The sequence below is a fragment of the Spinacia oleracea genome, chromosome 2 (assembly GCF_020520425.1).
Source record: "Spinacia oleracea cultivar Varoflay chromosome 2, BTI_SOV_V1, whole genome shotgun sequence".
NCBI classification, from domain to species: domain Eukaryota; kingdom Viridiplantae; phylum Streptophyta; class Magnoliopsida; order Caryophyllales; family Amaranthaceae; genus Spinacia; species Spinacia oleracea.
Genome location: NC_079488.1, coordinates 19,065,818 through 19,079,807, shown reverse-complemented (window position 1 = coordinate 19,079,807; position 13,990 = coordinate 19,065,818). Strand labels below are relative to the sequence as shown.

At 33.0% G+C, this 13,990-nt stretch overlaps 1 long non-coding RNA gene across 1 annotated transcript; it reads right to left on the bottom strand.

Annotated features, from left to right (window-relative positions):
• Positions 1-986: 986 nt before the first annotated feature.
• On the bottom strand, positions 987-4,570 carry LOC130466811 (uncharacterized). Its single transcript, XR_008926959.1, has 3 exons — positions 4,502-4,570; positions 1,322-1,502; positions 987-1,230 (listed from the first exon to the last, which is right to left on the bottom strand). It is a non-coding gene; the product is annotated as an uncharacterized lncRNA (long non-coding RNA).
• Between the last annotated feature and the right edge of the window lie 9,420 nt (positions 4,571-13,990).

The following is a 13,990-nucleotide window of genomic DNA, read 5'->3' as shown; positions in this document are numbered from 1 at the left end:
TTTAACACTTATTTTGCATAAATAAAAAATAAATAACTTTTTTTTTGTTTGGGTATGGTGGTATAATAACACATGCAACGTAATTAATTTATTTACTATTGTAGGTTAAAAGTATAATGGAAAAAAAAATTCTATTATAGAAATAGTATTATCAAAACAATTGTGAATTTTTTTTCCATTACTAAAATATATTTCGTATATTCTTCAAATCAGTATTAATATTATTTTTTATCTTTTCCGTAAAAAATGAAATCATAATTTATTTTTTCATATATACTTCTATTATATTAAATAGAAGGAAGAAAATCAGATGTTTTAAAAGATTCTTCAATTAAAATATTTTTAAAAAATACTAATGACGCACCAGGAGATGACATGTGTCATTCCTGGTGTTTTTTTTAGGATTCTTTAAAATATGGCGAAATATTTTCGGCAGGAAAAAAAGGAAAAAGGAAAATTGTACAGGTAACTCACTCACAAAGAAGATTGTACAATATGTTCATCATTCGTGAGCTACTTTTTAGGGATTCATTTTTTTTTTCGCGTAATCTGTTTCGTATGGTATTTTTTTATATTTATATGCCATTAATGTAAAAATAAACCCTAATAATCATTTGTATCAATTAAATATATTTAAGAAGGATTTTAAAAAGGAAAATGTTAGGACTCATCAGGATGTGACATATGTCATTTCGAGTGTGTCTTTTACTATATAGTACTAGTATTTTATGCACGCTATGCGTGCGTGAATTTTAGAGTGCATGTAAACCAACATTAATAAATCAATATTTATTATCGTAGAATAATGACTATCTCTATATTTTTGTTCAGAAAATATTTTTATCCAATGGTTTAATACCTATTGGAAGATTCCATCACAAATTCATGGTTGAAAAGTTAAGGAAAAAAAGCATATTGTCACAATATAAAGAACATACGCAACATTATCACCTTCAGTCTTATATGCACGCCATGCGTGCGAAAGTATGAATTAAAGTTAATATTATTTTCGGTGCAACTAACATATCTCAATAAAAAATCAGAATCTCAGTTATGCTCTACAACATTTAAAGAATCCTCTAAACCCTTATATAAATCAGCACGTATCTTTTCTTGGTTGAGTGCGATCCACCTCAAATTATTGGCTTGCATTTTGACACGGTTATCGACAACAAATTGTTGGAGTAGACGACCGGCTCTCAAGGTTGGAGAATTAAGATTTTGTCGCGTCTATAACACAAAATACTTGTTTTGGTCAGAAAAATATAAGTATAAGATTTTAAGAATAACACGTACAAAAAGAGTTATTAGAAATATGCACCTGAGACGTGTATGCATAGAATTCCCGGCATGCCAACTTATTACCAGTCGAACTTCGATTGTTTAAATCACAGTCGTAAGAACCATAAGGAAACAGTAGAGGACACTGCAGTGGGTCATAATAACCGACAATATCTTTGATATAACTCAATTGCCCAGTTACTGAATCTATCATAATATCCCTACCAAAATTAGTAACACAGTCGTAAATAAAAAATCACAAATGTTGTACGAATTATATTGGAGAGTGGATAATGTAAATTGATCACTAATCATTTTTTAAAAAATATTATATTTAGATTAAAATCGAGTTTTTCATTTCCACTAAACCAAAAAATTTTATTTAAAATATAAAATCAAATAATTTTTTTTATTTTGATGCCAAATTTTTTTCTTTTCTGTTAAAACGAAAGTTTTAATTTAAAATAAATTAATAGTTTATTTTGATGACCTTTTATTTTTCTTTTATGCTAAAGCAAAAGTTTTAATTTAAAATAAAGTAAATATTTTATTTTGATTCCTTTTGTTTGTCTTTTCTGCTAAAATTATAGTTTTAATTTAAAATAATGTAAATATTGATTTTGTATCCTTTTATTTTTCTTTTCTGCTGAACCAAAAATTTTAATTTAAAATAAAATAGTTTATTTTGATGTTTTTTGTTTTTCTTTTCCGCTAAAATAAAAGTTTAATTTAATTAGATTAATATATTATACTTTGATGCTTTTTGTTTATATTTTCCTATAAGAAGGACGTTTTAATTTAAAATAGATTATAAATTTACACTTTTAATGTTTTTTATTCTTATTAGGTCATTAAAAATATATTACATTTAATTATTTAATGGAGAGTACTGTATTAAAGCGAATAAATGGGCCCATTTTCTTATCAAAGCCCAATCATGATCTGTAGTATGGTTAACCTACCTCTCCTTACTCTTTCCTCCTACCTCTCCTTTCTCTCTCCTCAAACCGCCGTCTCCTGTCTATTTCCTTTTGTTTCTTGTTTTATCTCTTCTTTCTCTCTCCTCAATTCGCTGCTCTCTTCCTTCCCCTCCTAAAAAATGGCGATGCGTCCCCTCCTTCTGCTCTCTCATCATTCTGTGAATCTTTGGTTCACTCTCCTCCTCCTATTTCATTTCGATCTCCTCCTCTATCACTCAAAAATGACGAAATTACTCACCTAAGTCTCTACCCCTCGAGTTTTCACTAGAGAATAAGCTATATCAAGACTCTCTCTCCTCCTGTAGTTCGTTTTATGGGGTTCGTTTGTTGGAGACTCAACTAAGTCATCGAAACGCTGTCGATTGGAATTGTCGACGATGCACAAGTAATATTCCTCATCTCTTCGTCAATTAAGCTGTCTATGTTGTTGGGGTTCGAGGGTATTTAAAATTGCCTGATCAGGAGTTATTTTAGCAAATATTTTGATATTTTGAATGTCGTTAATATCTATTATTTTCGATCAATTTCGTTAATTGTTTCGGGGAAATGTTTGGGGGTTTAAAGGGTTTGTTCAAATGATTTTTTTGGGGTTTTCATCATTCATTACTTCATGCAAAATATTGATTTACGAAAATTGTTGGTAATTTAGGGTTTAGTTTCAGGATTAATTGATAGTTAGGGTTTAAATTCAGGATTAATTGTTGGTTCATTAATTAAAGCGTTTTTCAAGCAATTTGTGGAATAAATTAGTTGTTGCTTAAGTGATTAATTTGAGGATTAATGGTTCTTAAGGGTTTGGGGGTAATTAATTGATATTCAGGGATTAATTTGAGGATTAATTGTTGCTTAAGTAATTGTAGTTGGAGTTCGTTTGCTAAATTGTTGCTTAACTAATTTTGATTTCACTTTTGGTTTGCATGTCGTGCCCTCTATGGCTTTATGGGTTGGAGAGAAAGGTGCAGATGCAGATGTGTTTTGGGAGGCGCTGTGGGAGGCGCTGGTATAAGCGCTGAATTTAACTACCTTTGTTTTAATTTGGTGAGATTTTTAACTATTTGTTAGTCAATTCTTTGCATGATTTTTGTAATTTGGTAGTGGTATGATTTGTTGTTGAGAGTTAATAAGATTGGGATTGTGAGAATATGGTGTGGCTTCTTCTTTATTATGGAGTTTGTATGTTTGTGAAAATTCGTGTTCATATAGTTCTATTTCCACACGCACCTGTGCAACATAATAGTATTTGTTTATTTTTCACTTTGATTGCGGAGTATTTGTTAATTTCATTAAGGTTGTCCTATTTAAAGCCGTAATATTTGCAATAATACAATAATATGGCTTAATAATATTTTTTGTTGCATGTTAACGATCAGGATTGAATTGACTTATAGGTTCTTTTAAGCCTATTAGTTTCTCTGTTTGAAATAGACATCTTAGATTTTAGTATTCTTGCAGTAGTGTGTTTATGGTTCGTCAATTTTGGTGTTCTTGCAGTAGTGTGTTTTGAGAAATACTTTCTGAGAGTCTGATCACTTTATCTTGAAATACTTGCAGTAGTGTGTTTATGGGTTCCTGAAAAGGTTGAAATTCGACAATTTTGTACTTTTTTCTGTTGAATATGTAATTGTTATTCAATCTGACTTGTTGGGTTTGTTGATCTCACTTTGTTGACTGACTGACTGTTCATCTGTTCTTGAATTTTGATTTGGACCTGTAATTTTTGGGTTTTTAGGAAATTGATATGCCCTATGGCCCTGCCAATTAAACATTAATTATAACGATCGACGACAACCTTGTTTATCATGAATTCCTAAACTTACACGGAGTTTGTGATTGTAGGAATTATATTTATTGGATAAAGACTTATAGCTAACCTGTGTGAATCAAAACTGTTAAAGTTTCGGTCATCTAAAAGTTCCCTTTTTTTTTGTTCTGGTTACTTTCATAGTTCCATAGAACTTTAATGATTTTTTTTAATGTTTTATGTAGGTACATCAAAATGACACGATTCATCTTCCCTCTTCTTTATTAACTGCAAAAAGGTCCGTATTTTGTGTGTCCTTTTCACTTGATTGTGTTTTTATTTTAGTGTATTGCATTCCCAGAACCAATAAAATCTGAAAGTAGAGATTTACTAATCATAACAGGCTTACTTAATTAAAAGCATGATGTAAAATCTTAAATAAATAGAAGCATGCATATAACTATTTATTTTTTGTGTCAGAAATTGATAGGGCACATACCTTGTGTCCTTGGTTATTGTTAAAAGATGATAAGCTTACAAACTGAACGTTAAACTGAATGTAAAACCTGCAAAAACCATTTTTTTTTTCCAGATTTTCATGATTTTAATCAAAAATCTGTCAAATTAAACTAAGCACTCTGAAAATTGGTAAATTTGATTATAAACAACATCATAAATTTGACAAATGTGGACATTTAATTAAGATGTTTTATTATTTGACATCTGATATGGAGATGTGAACCCTACTTAAAAAATTTCTCGAACAATAGCTAACTATTCTATTGAAGGACTTTTAATAAGATGTTCTTAAGAAAAACTAAAAGCATGAAATAATTAATTAAAATCAATAGAAGCATGTGTTGCTATTTATTTTTCGGTGAAGAGACTGATGGGGCACATACCTTATGTCGTTGGTTATTGTATGCCGTGCTGAATTTAACACCCAACTTAAAATCGAACGTAGAACTGAAAGTAAATCCTGCAAAACCATGATTTATTTCAAAATGTAATATGTCAAATTAAATAAAGCACTCTGAAAATTGGTAAATTGATTTTAAACAATATCATAATTTTGACAAATATGGATATTTAATTAAATTTGACAAATTTCATCTGCAAAAAATAACGAATAATCAATTTGATTGCAATGACCCGTTTTCTTTATAAAATTACAAATTGTTTTCTTTATTCATTTCATTGCAATAACCAATTGCACATAGCTCAAGTTGAATATCTCTATTAACACAGAATTTGTTTATATTTTGTGCATTAATCGATGAGAAGAGTCTACTTACGTGTATTGGCGGTGGTGGAGCTTTTTCACAATGAACATCTGATGGAACTCTGGAACTCTTTACAGAGATTATTAGGTTTACATACTGTAATCAATCAATTTGTAATTTTGGAAACAGTAATCAAGTTGTAATTTTATTTGATTCCTTTTGCTTTACTGATGTGAGGGATGAGAGATTACAGGGAGAGATTACAGGAAAATTTAAATCCCTTTCCTGATTTGGTGAGAGATTACAGGCAGGGATTAAAAGGATTCTTTCCATTTTTCTATAATCCTTACCTGATTCCTGATTGAACTTTAAACATTTAATTAGGAAATATCACACAAAGTTAGATGTTTAAATTGACGTTTAAAAAATTAGCCAAAAATAGATTCTGTTTTTAAATCAATAATTAATTTGTTTTTTAAAATAGTTAATAATCAGAATTACTGTTATTGTGGTAATTGACATGCATAGAATGGGCCATTAATCACGTTTTGGGCGTTACAAACTGGAAGGGTCTGGCATATACTGTTAAACAGTGAAGGGTGTTATTGTAAACTTAATGGGGGACACGAAAAGTTAATTTACCAAAAAAAATCCTCAGGAGCTGGCTTATAGAATAGAGATAGATGCGATACGAATGTGGGAATCTTAACCAATTTGCGGCAATCATATGGAAAATTAAAACAATGAATAATAAACAATTGCGGCACAAAACTTAACCAATTAATATCAAGCTTTAATAACAATAAGGCATGTGTCAATCTATTATATGATTCGGTCTATAACATAATTATAATATGAATATCAGATTTAAGTAATATAACGGGTAATTGAACTTACCTCGATAACGGTAGTTTTTCTCCTCGTTTGCTCAGTCGGGTAGGGTTTGGTGCTGATAACGTGTTGTGAAATAAAGAGAAAGAGAGGAAAGTTGGGAGAGAACAACTGTGTGTATTATTCCATGAACAATTATGTATATATATACAATAGAATAGGGTTTGCTTGAAGAACAATAATCCCTAAGATCTAGAATATTCTGGAAAGATATTAGGGGTATAAAGGGCATCCACATAATATTTCATAACAGATTAAGTATTATTTAAAATTCTTGCCACAAAATAGAAGATCAGGAGGGAATGAAATTATTATTTTTTCAAAAGTTTTCAAAAGTTTCTTTAATAAAAATATATATTTAACAAAAGCAAGAATACTCCAGGGGATGACACGTGTCATTCATGGTGTGTCTTTTAGTACTCTTTCCGTCCCAAAATAGTCGTTACACTCTCTTGGGCACACAGTTTAATGCGATAAGTAGTAGTGTGGTTATCAATTATTAATATAATGAAAAAGTAGATGTGATAGGAGTTGGTGGAGTATTTTTTTAATTGAATGAGAGAGGGTGTAGGGACAAAAAAAAAATTAGCGGGAAGAGAGAGACAATATAATAATTGTGGGGTCCTTCCTAATTTAGAATTGTAACAACTAATCCGGGACGGACGAAAAAGGAAAGTATAACAACTAATCTGGGACGGAGGGAGTATATAGTTATTGACCTATATCTCTACTAGTATTTTATGGAGTGCATGTAAACCAACATTAATAAATCAATATTTATAATCGTAGAATAATGACTATCTCTATATTTTTGTTCAGAAAATATTTTTATCCAATGGTTTAATATCTATTGGAAGATTCCATCACAAATTCATGGTTGAAAAGTTAAGGAAAAAAAGCATATTATCACAATATAAAGAACATGCACAACAAGTCTTATATGCACGCGATGCGTGCGAAAGTATGAATTAAAGTTAATATTATTTTCGGTGCAACTAACATATCTCAATAAAAAATTAGAATCTCAGTTATGCTCTCCAACATTTAAAGAATCCTCTAAACCCTTATATAAATCAGCACGTATCTTATCTTGGTTGAGTGCGATCCACCTCAAATTATTGGCTTGCATTTTGACACGGTTATCGACAACAAATTGTTGGAGTAGACGATCGGCTCTCAAGGTTGGAGAATTAAGATTTTGTCGCGTCTATAACACAAAATACTTGTTTTGGTCAGAAAAATATAAGTATAAGATTTTAAGAATAACACGCACAAAAAGAGTTATTAGAAATATGCACCTGAAACGTGTATGCAGAGAATTCCCGGCATGCCAACTTATTACCAGTCGAACTTCGATTATTTAAATCACAGTCGTAAGAACCATAAGGAAACAGTAGAGGACACTGCAGTGGGTCATAATAACCGACAATATCTTTGATATAACTCAATTGCCCAGTTTGTTTTTTATTTACGACTATGTTACTGATTTTGGTAGGGATATTATGATAGAGTCAGTAACTGGGAAATTGAGTTATATCAAAGATATTGTCGGTTATTATGACCCACTGCAGTGTCCTCTACTGTTTCCTTATGGTTCTTACGACTGTGATTTAAACAATTGAAGTTCGACTGGTAATAAGTTGGCATTCCGAGAATTCTATGCATACACGTTTCAGGTGCATATTTCTAATAACTCTTTTTGTGCGTGTTATTCTTAAAATCTTATACTTATATTTTTCTAACCAAAACAAGTATTTTGTGTTATAGACGCGACAAAATCTTAATTCTCCAACCTTGAGAGCCGGTCGTCTACTCCAACAATTTGTTGTCGATAACCGTGTCAAAATGCAAGCCAATAATTTGAGGTGGATCGCACTCAACCAAGATAAGATACGTGCTGATTTATATAAGGGTTTAGAGGATTCTTTAAATGTTGGAGAGCATAACTGAGATTCTGATTTTTTTTGAGATATGTTAGTTGCACCGAAAATAATATTAACTATAATTCATAATTTCGCACGCATCGCGTGCATATAAGACTTGTTGCGCATGTTCTTTATATTTTGATAATATGCTTTTTTTCCTTAACTTTTCAACCATGAATTTGTGATGGAATCTTCCAATAGGTATTAAACCATTGGATAAAAATATTTCCTGAACAAAAATATAGAGATAGTCATTATTCTATGATAATAAATATTGATTTATTAATGTTGGTTTACATGCACTCTAAAATTCACGCACGCATCGCGTGCATAAAATACTAGATACTATATACTAAAAGAAACATCAGGAATGACACGTGTCAATTCCTGGTGCAATTTTTTCCCGCCAAAAACCACTTTCCCAAAAAAGTGTATCTCTTTTATTTTGTTTTATTTTTATTCTCTACATTTTTTTTATAAACTATTCCTTATTTATGTATGGAAACAAATTTTAGTTTATAAATTATGACAATAATAGATACGACGTAATAATAATTATTCTAAATCGGTAATATTTTAGTCAAATCGCTATATTAATAATGGAAAATATATTATTCAATATTTTGGTCAAATTGTCTTATTAGCATTTTAAAAATGCATATTAGATGAATAAATTTAAACGAGTATATTAAAAATGTTATAACTATGCAGTAGTTTGGCAGATATTCAGTTAAATATTTTGTGGAAAAAAAAAATCAAAATCCGTGGGTGCACGGGATCTAATCTAGTATGTTTAAAAGATGAGTGATACTGGAAGTTGCATATTTATCTCTTAAAGTTTGTAAAATATGAGTCATGATATTAATTGGTTAAGTTTGGTGCCGCAATTGTTTATTATTCATTGTTTTAATTTGCGATATGATTGCCGCAAATTGGTTAAAATTCCCACATTCATATCGCATATGTTTAAAAGATGAGTGATACTGGAAGTTGCATATTTATCTCTTAAAGTTTGTAAAATATGAGTCATGATTTGATTAGCTTTTGGAAATTTGGGTGCTATGTAGTTTGATATTTGCCAAAAATCACTGGTTATTAGTAATTTGTTTATGTATCGACCCTTTTGTGTGCGTTTGGGTAAATATTGCTTGTTAGGTTTTTGATTTGGCAGAATTTAGCACCATTTGTTTCTCTTATTTCATGTGTGCAATACTCTTAAGAGTCTTTTTTGTAGCATAATTTACGCATAATTTATAACAATTTCCAGATTATACTCAGAATACATTGATGTGAATAGTTTATTAATCATATAAACGGTTTTTTCTCCAAACATGTTACTTTAAGGGCTTGCTTCTTATGATTACCTATTTTAAACTATAGTATTGGATCACAACCTGATTAGAATACGTTTATCATCTAAGCCCTAATTTGAAATATTCCCTTCTATAGTGAACTATGTCGAACCTTACGAAATTTGAATTTGCGGTCCTTGATCTTACTGAAAAAAATTATTTTTCATGGGTGTTAGAAGGTGAAATTCATCTAGATGCTAAGAAACTTGGTGATACAATCAATAAAGTAAATAAATCAACAAGTCAAAACAAGGCAAATGCTAAGATATTTCTTCGTCATCACCTCCATTAGGGTCTTAAAATTGAGTATTTGACCGTAAAAGATCCACAAGTTCTTTGGAGCTAGTAATCGGTATGACCACCAGAAAATTGTGATCGTTATGATTGGTTATACTTAAGACTACAAGACTTTAAGTTTGTAAGTGAATATAACTCAGCTATGTTCAGAATTACTTCACAGTTGAAATTATGTGTAGAGAGAATCACTGATCAGAAATGCTGGAAAACAATACATTCAACCTTTCACGCAAATAATGTTGTCCTGCAGACACAATACCGTGAAAAGAGATTTAAGAAATATTATGAATTATATCTTGTCTCCTTGTGGTTGACAAAAATAATGAGTTATTGATGAAAAATCATGAATCATGTCCAATTGATTATGCTCCATTCCCTGAAGATAATGTGACATCCCATAATGGGATAGAAAAATACCACACGACAATAGTGGACGAAGACGTGGGTGAGGTGCGGATACGAATATGGTCGAGGTCGAAGTGGTTCTCTCAAGAACTCATATTCCCACCAAAAGTGGGACAATGATGGTAACAAACATAAGAAAGATAAAATGAGAATGTGACCAATGTATGTTACCGCTGTGGGGGAAAAGGACATTGGTCTATGGAAACAAGGAAATAATTTATAATAATGTGCAATATAATATTGAAAACATAAATAAGTGGGCCTTGCTCTTCCTTGAAGATAATTATAATAAAAGGTGTTATAGATTGAAATGCAAACATATAGCTTTGACTTTTGTTTATAAGTTGAAATAGGTTCACGACTTAAGTCTGGACATTTGACCATTAAAGACCTGCAAATCCTTTTGGAGATGTACAAGAAAATATGACCTAGAAAACTATAATAGTTTCTAAATCTTGTTGTCAAGATGCCCTTTATATCTTTCATGAAACTAGTGTGGTCCTGCAGCTACGATAATTGTGAGAAATATTCAATAGAGTTTTTAATTAGTTTATATATTGTCTTTTTGGTGGATGAACAAAATAAAGAAATCATGGAGAAAAATATTATGATCATATTCAACTAGGAAAATCATTCCCAGAAGTGAATGAGAAATTGTATGACTAGAAACAGTGAAGATAATGTCAATAGTCATGATCGAAAATGTAAAAGTAAACTATAGTATAATCATGGGTGAATAAATGAGTATGAATGTAATTTCAAAATGCACATATACACACCAAAAGTTAGATTGTAAATGATGAAAATCATGTAAAAGTTAATGATGAGAAAAATTAAATTTTATATTTTGGTTGGTTGCGGAAAAGAAATATTGGGCCCATTACACCAAAACTTCTTGTTGAATTTTATTAGTACTCATCACAAGGGAATAAATTATAGATAAACATGGTGTATTAAGATAATGAAAGAATATGTCTAATAGATATTGTAGCGCGCTCTCCGAACTAAAGTTATACATAAATACATGCAAGGATTAGGGGGAGATAGCTCTCTGAAGGAAATAATGCCCTTGGTCCAAGTATGCATTCTATGTTAAGTCTAATAAATGCGGTTCAGTATTAATTAACAAGTTAATAATTCAGTGAGATCAAGTGAGCTGAATGCCTAGCTAGAGGCCGCTTCAGTTCAAGTGGAATTAATGATATTAATCCACAGCTTACTCTTGACTGAACCCGTAGGGTCACACAAATAGTACGTAAACGGATCAAGTATTTAATAGCATTAAATACTCCATCTATGAATATTCGGAACCGACGGATCTTGGTTTCAGTGGGAGCTAAGATCGTCACAGGCAAGGAATGAATACTCCGGAAACGATGATATTGCCGGAAACGGAAATATGGATCGTATCGGAAATATAAATATTATCCAAGTCGTAGATGTTGCCGGAAACGGAAACATGGTACGTGTCGGAAAATATTATCGGAAATGGAAATATTTCCAGAATCGGAAATATTGCCGGAAACGGAAATATTGTCAGAATCGGAAATATTACCGGAATCGGAAAATAATTCCGGAAACGGAAATATTAAATATTTGTTCGAAACGGAAATTAATTCCGGAATCGGAAATATTAAATATTGTTCGTATCGGAAATGAATTCCGGAATCGGAAAATTTAATCGGAAGCGCATCGTACGAATAAGCATCGGACGAGGCCTGCCGGACGAGGCCCAGCACGAAGCCAGGCCATCGCCCAGCAAGCCAAGCGCGCCGCACAAACAGCCACGCCAGGCCCAGCGCAAGGCCAGGCCCAGCAGGCTGCGCGCAGCGCGCAGCGCGCACAGCGCGCACAGCACGCGCAGCGCACAGCGCGCACAGCGCGCACAGCACGCGCGGCGCGCAGCGCGCGCGGGCGCTGAGTGGGCTGCTGCTCGCGCGCACGCATGGGGCCCATCGTGGCTGCCGTGCGTGTGTGTGCAAGTGTTTGTGTTCGTGCACGTTTCCTAAAACATGCAGAGTTCGGTTAATGATTAAATTCCTAATTCTATTTGATAAATTAATTAAATTAGAGTTCTTATAGGATTCTAGGTTTAATTAATTTGTATCTGAATAGGATTTCGATTCCCTTTCCATACCGCTATAAATATGAGGCTAGGGCTCACAATTTATAACACAAGTTTAAAAGTATTCAAAGTGAGTTTTTGAGAAAAAAATTCAGTCACACATTTGCCTATAAAGTGCCGAAAATAATAGTACCTTAAGGGCGATTCTAGTTGGTCAATCTTAAGGCGGATCCGGACGTGCTGTGGACTATCTACGGAGGGACGACACTTGGAGTCCTAAAGACTTGTTCTTGTTCGGTTCGGGCGCAGCTAGGGAAGGCACGCAACAAAGAGTATGCATCTAATCTATGCTAAATGATTATGTGTAAATAATATGTTTTCCTGGGTTTATGGTTTTTCCGCATGATTTATGAATTGTCATATGTATCATAACCTAACAGTGGTATCACGAGCCCCTTATTATTTTCATAATCTAAATTGCATGAACATGGTTAAATATTACAAATTTGCAAGAATTAAAAGGGGTGATTAATTTTCGTAATTGTTAATTAATTGCAAATTGCGTTTATTTAATTATACGTACGCAGTTTTTCGGCAGTTTCTTCGTTACTCATCCGAATTGAGTGATTTTTGTGTCAATTCCGCATGTAAAAGGCATTCTAAATTTTTGACAAAAATAGCATTTTTCTGCCGAACCCAGAATTCTCAAATTCGAAGCCTAACTATGACTTTTCGAAGGTTTTAGTTTTTCGAATGCAAAATTTCGTAAATTTAAGATGTTAAATTAAATATTTGCGATTCTTGTTGATAAATCTTGAATTTTGATTGACCTACTGCATATGTTTAACAAGTTTGAATGCCTAGTCTTGTTAATTATGCAATCTAATTTGTAATTATGATTAATTTGTTGAAAATTAGAATAATTTAGAATTAATTTGATTTTCATAATTAATTGTAATTTAATTAGAAACCTATGATTAAAAACCACCATAAAAATTGTAAATTTACGATAAATTTTAATTTTTATGACCTAGACTTGAATCCATAACAATCGGAAATCAATTGGATAATAAATTTTCGATTTTTCGCCCTAAAATTATGAAATTAATATTATTTATTAATTTGTCATTAATTTTAAATATAAATTTTAAATTTTTATGCGATTCGTTCATATAACTTGCACGCACGAAGCAATGGACGCTTCGTGTTACCCTTAAGGGGTGTTGTATAATGCGGGCATGCGACGACGAGCAAGGGAGCTCGTCGCCCGTGCGGCACGAATGCAATGAGCAAGGGCGTAGTGCACGAGCACAAGGCAGCAGCCCTGCCTTGTGTCGTGTGCCACGACCAATGGACGAATGGGCATGGGCGTAGGGCGAGCCAAGGCAGTCGCGTGTGGGCAGCAAGCGAGCTGCGCCACAACGCGCGCTGCCTCGCACAAGAGCGCGCAGCCTCGCGCGCAGCGAGACAAGCTCGCGTGCCACGAGCGCTGCGCCTAGCATTGCTCGCGCGCACAGCGAGCGATGTCGCCCGCCCAGCGAGCGATGTCGCGCGCGCACTGCGAGCGATAGCCCGCGTGCGATGAGCGCTGGCGCGCGCAGCGAGTACCAATGCGTGCGGAGGCTTGCGATAGGGATGCAGCAGCTATGCGACGAGCGCATGGGCTGCGCGCACATGGCCAGCAATGGCTGTGTGCGTGCGGCCCATGGGCGTGCTACGCGTAGGGTGTTTGCGTTACGATTAGATCGTTTTGAATGTTTAATTTGAAAATTTCAGTTCACGTAATTTTAATTAATTTTAAAATTAATAATTTAAATTATTGGATTTTAA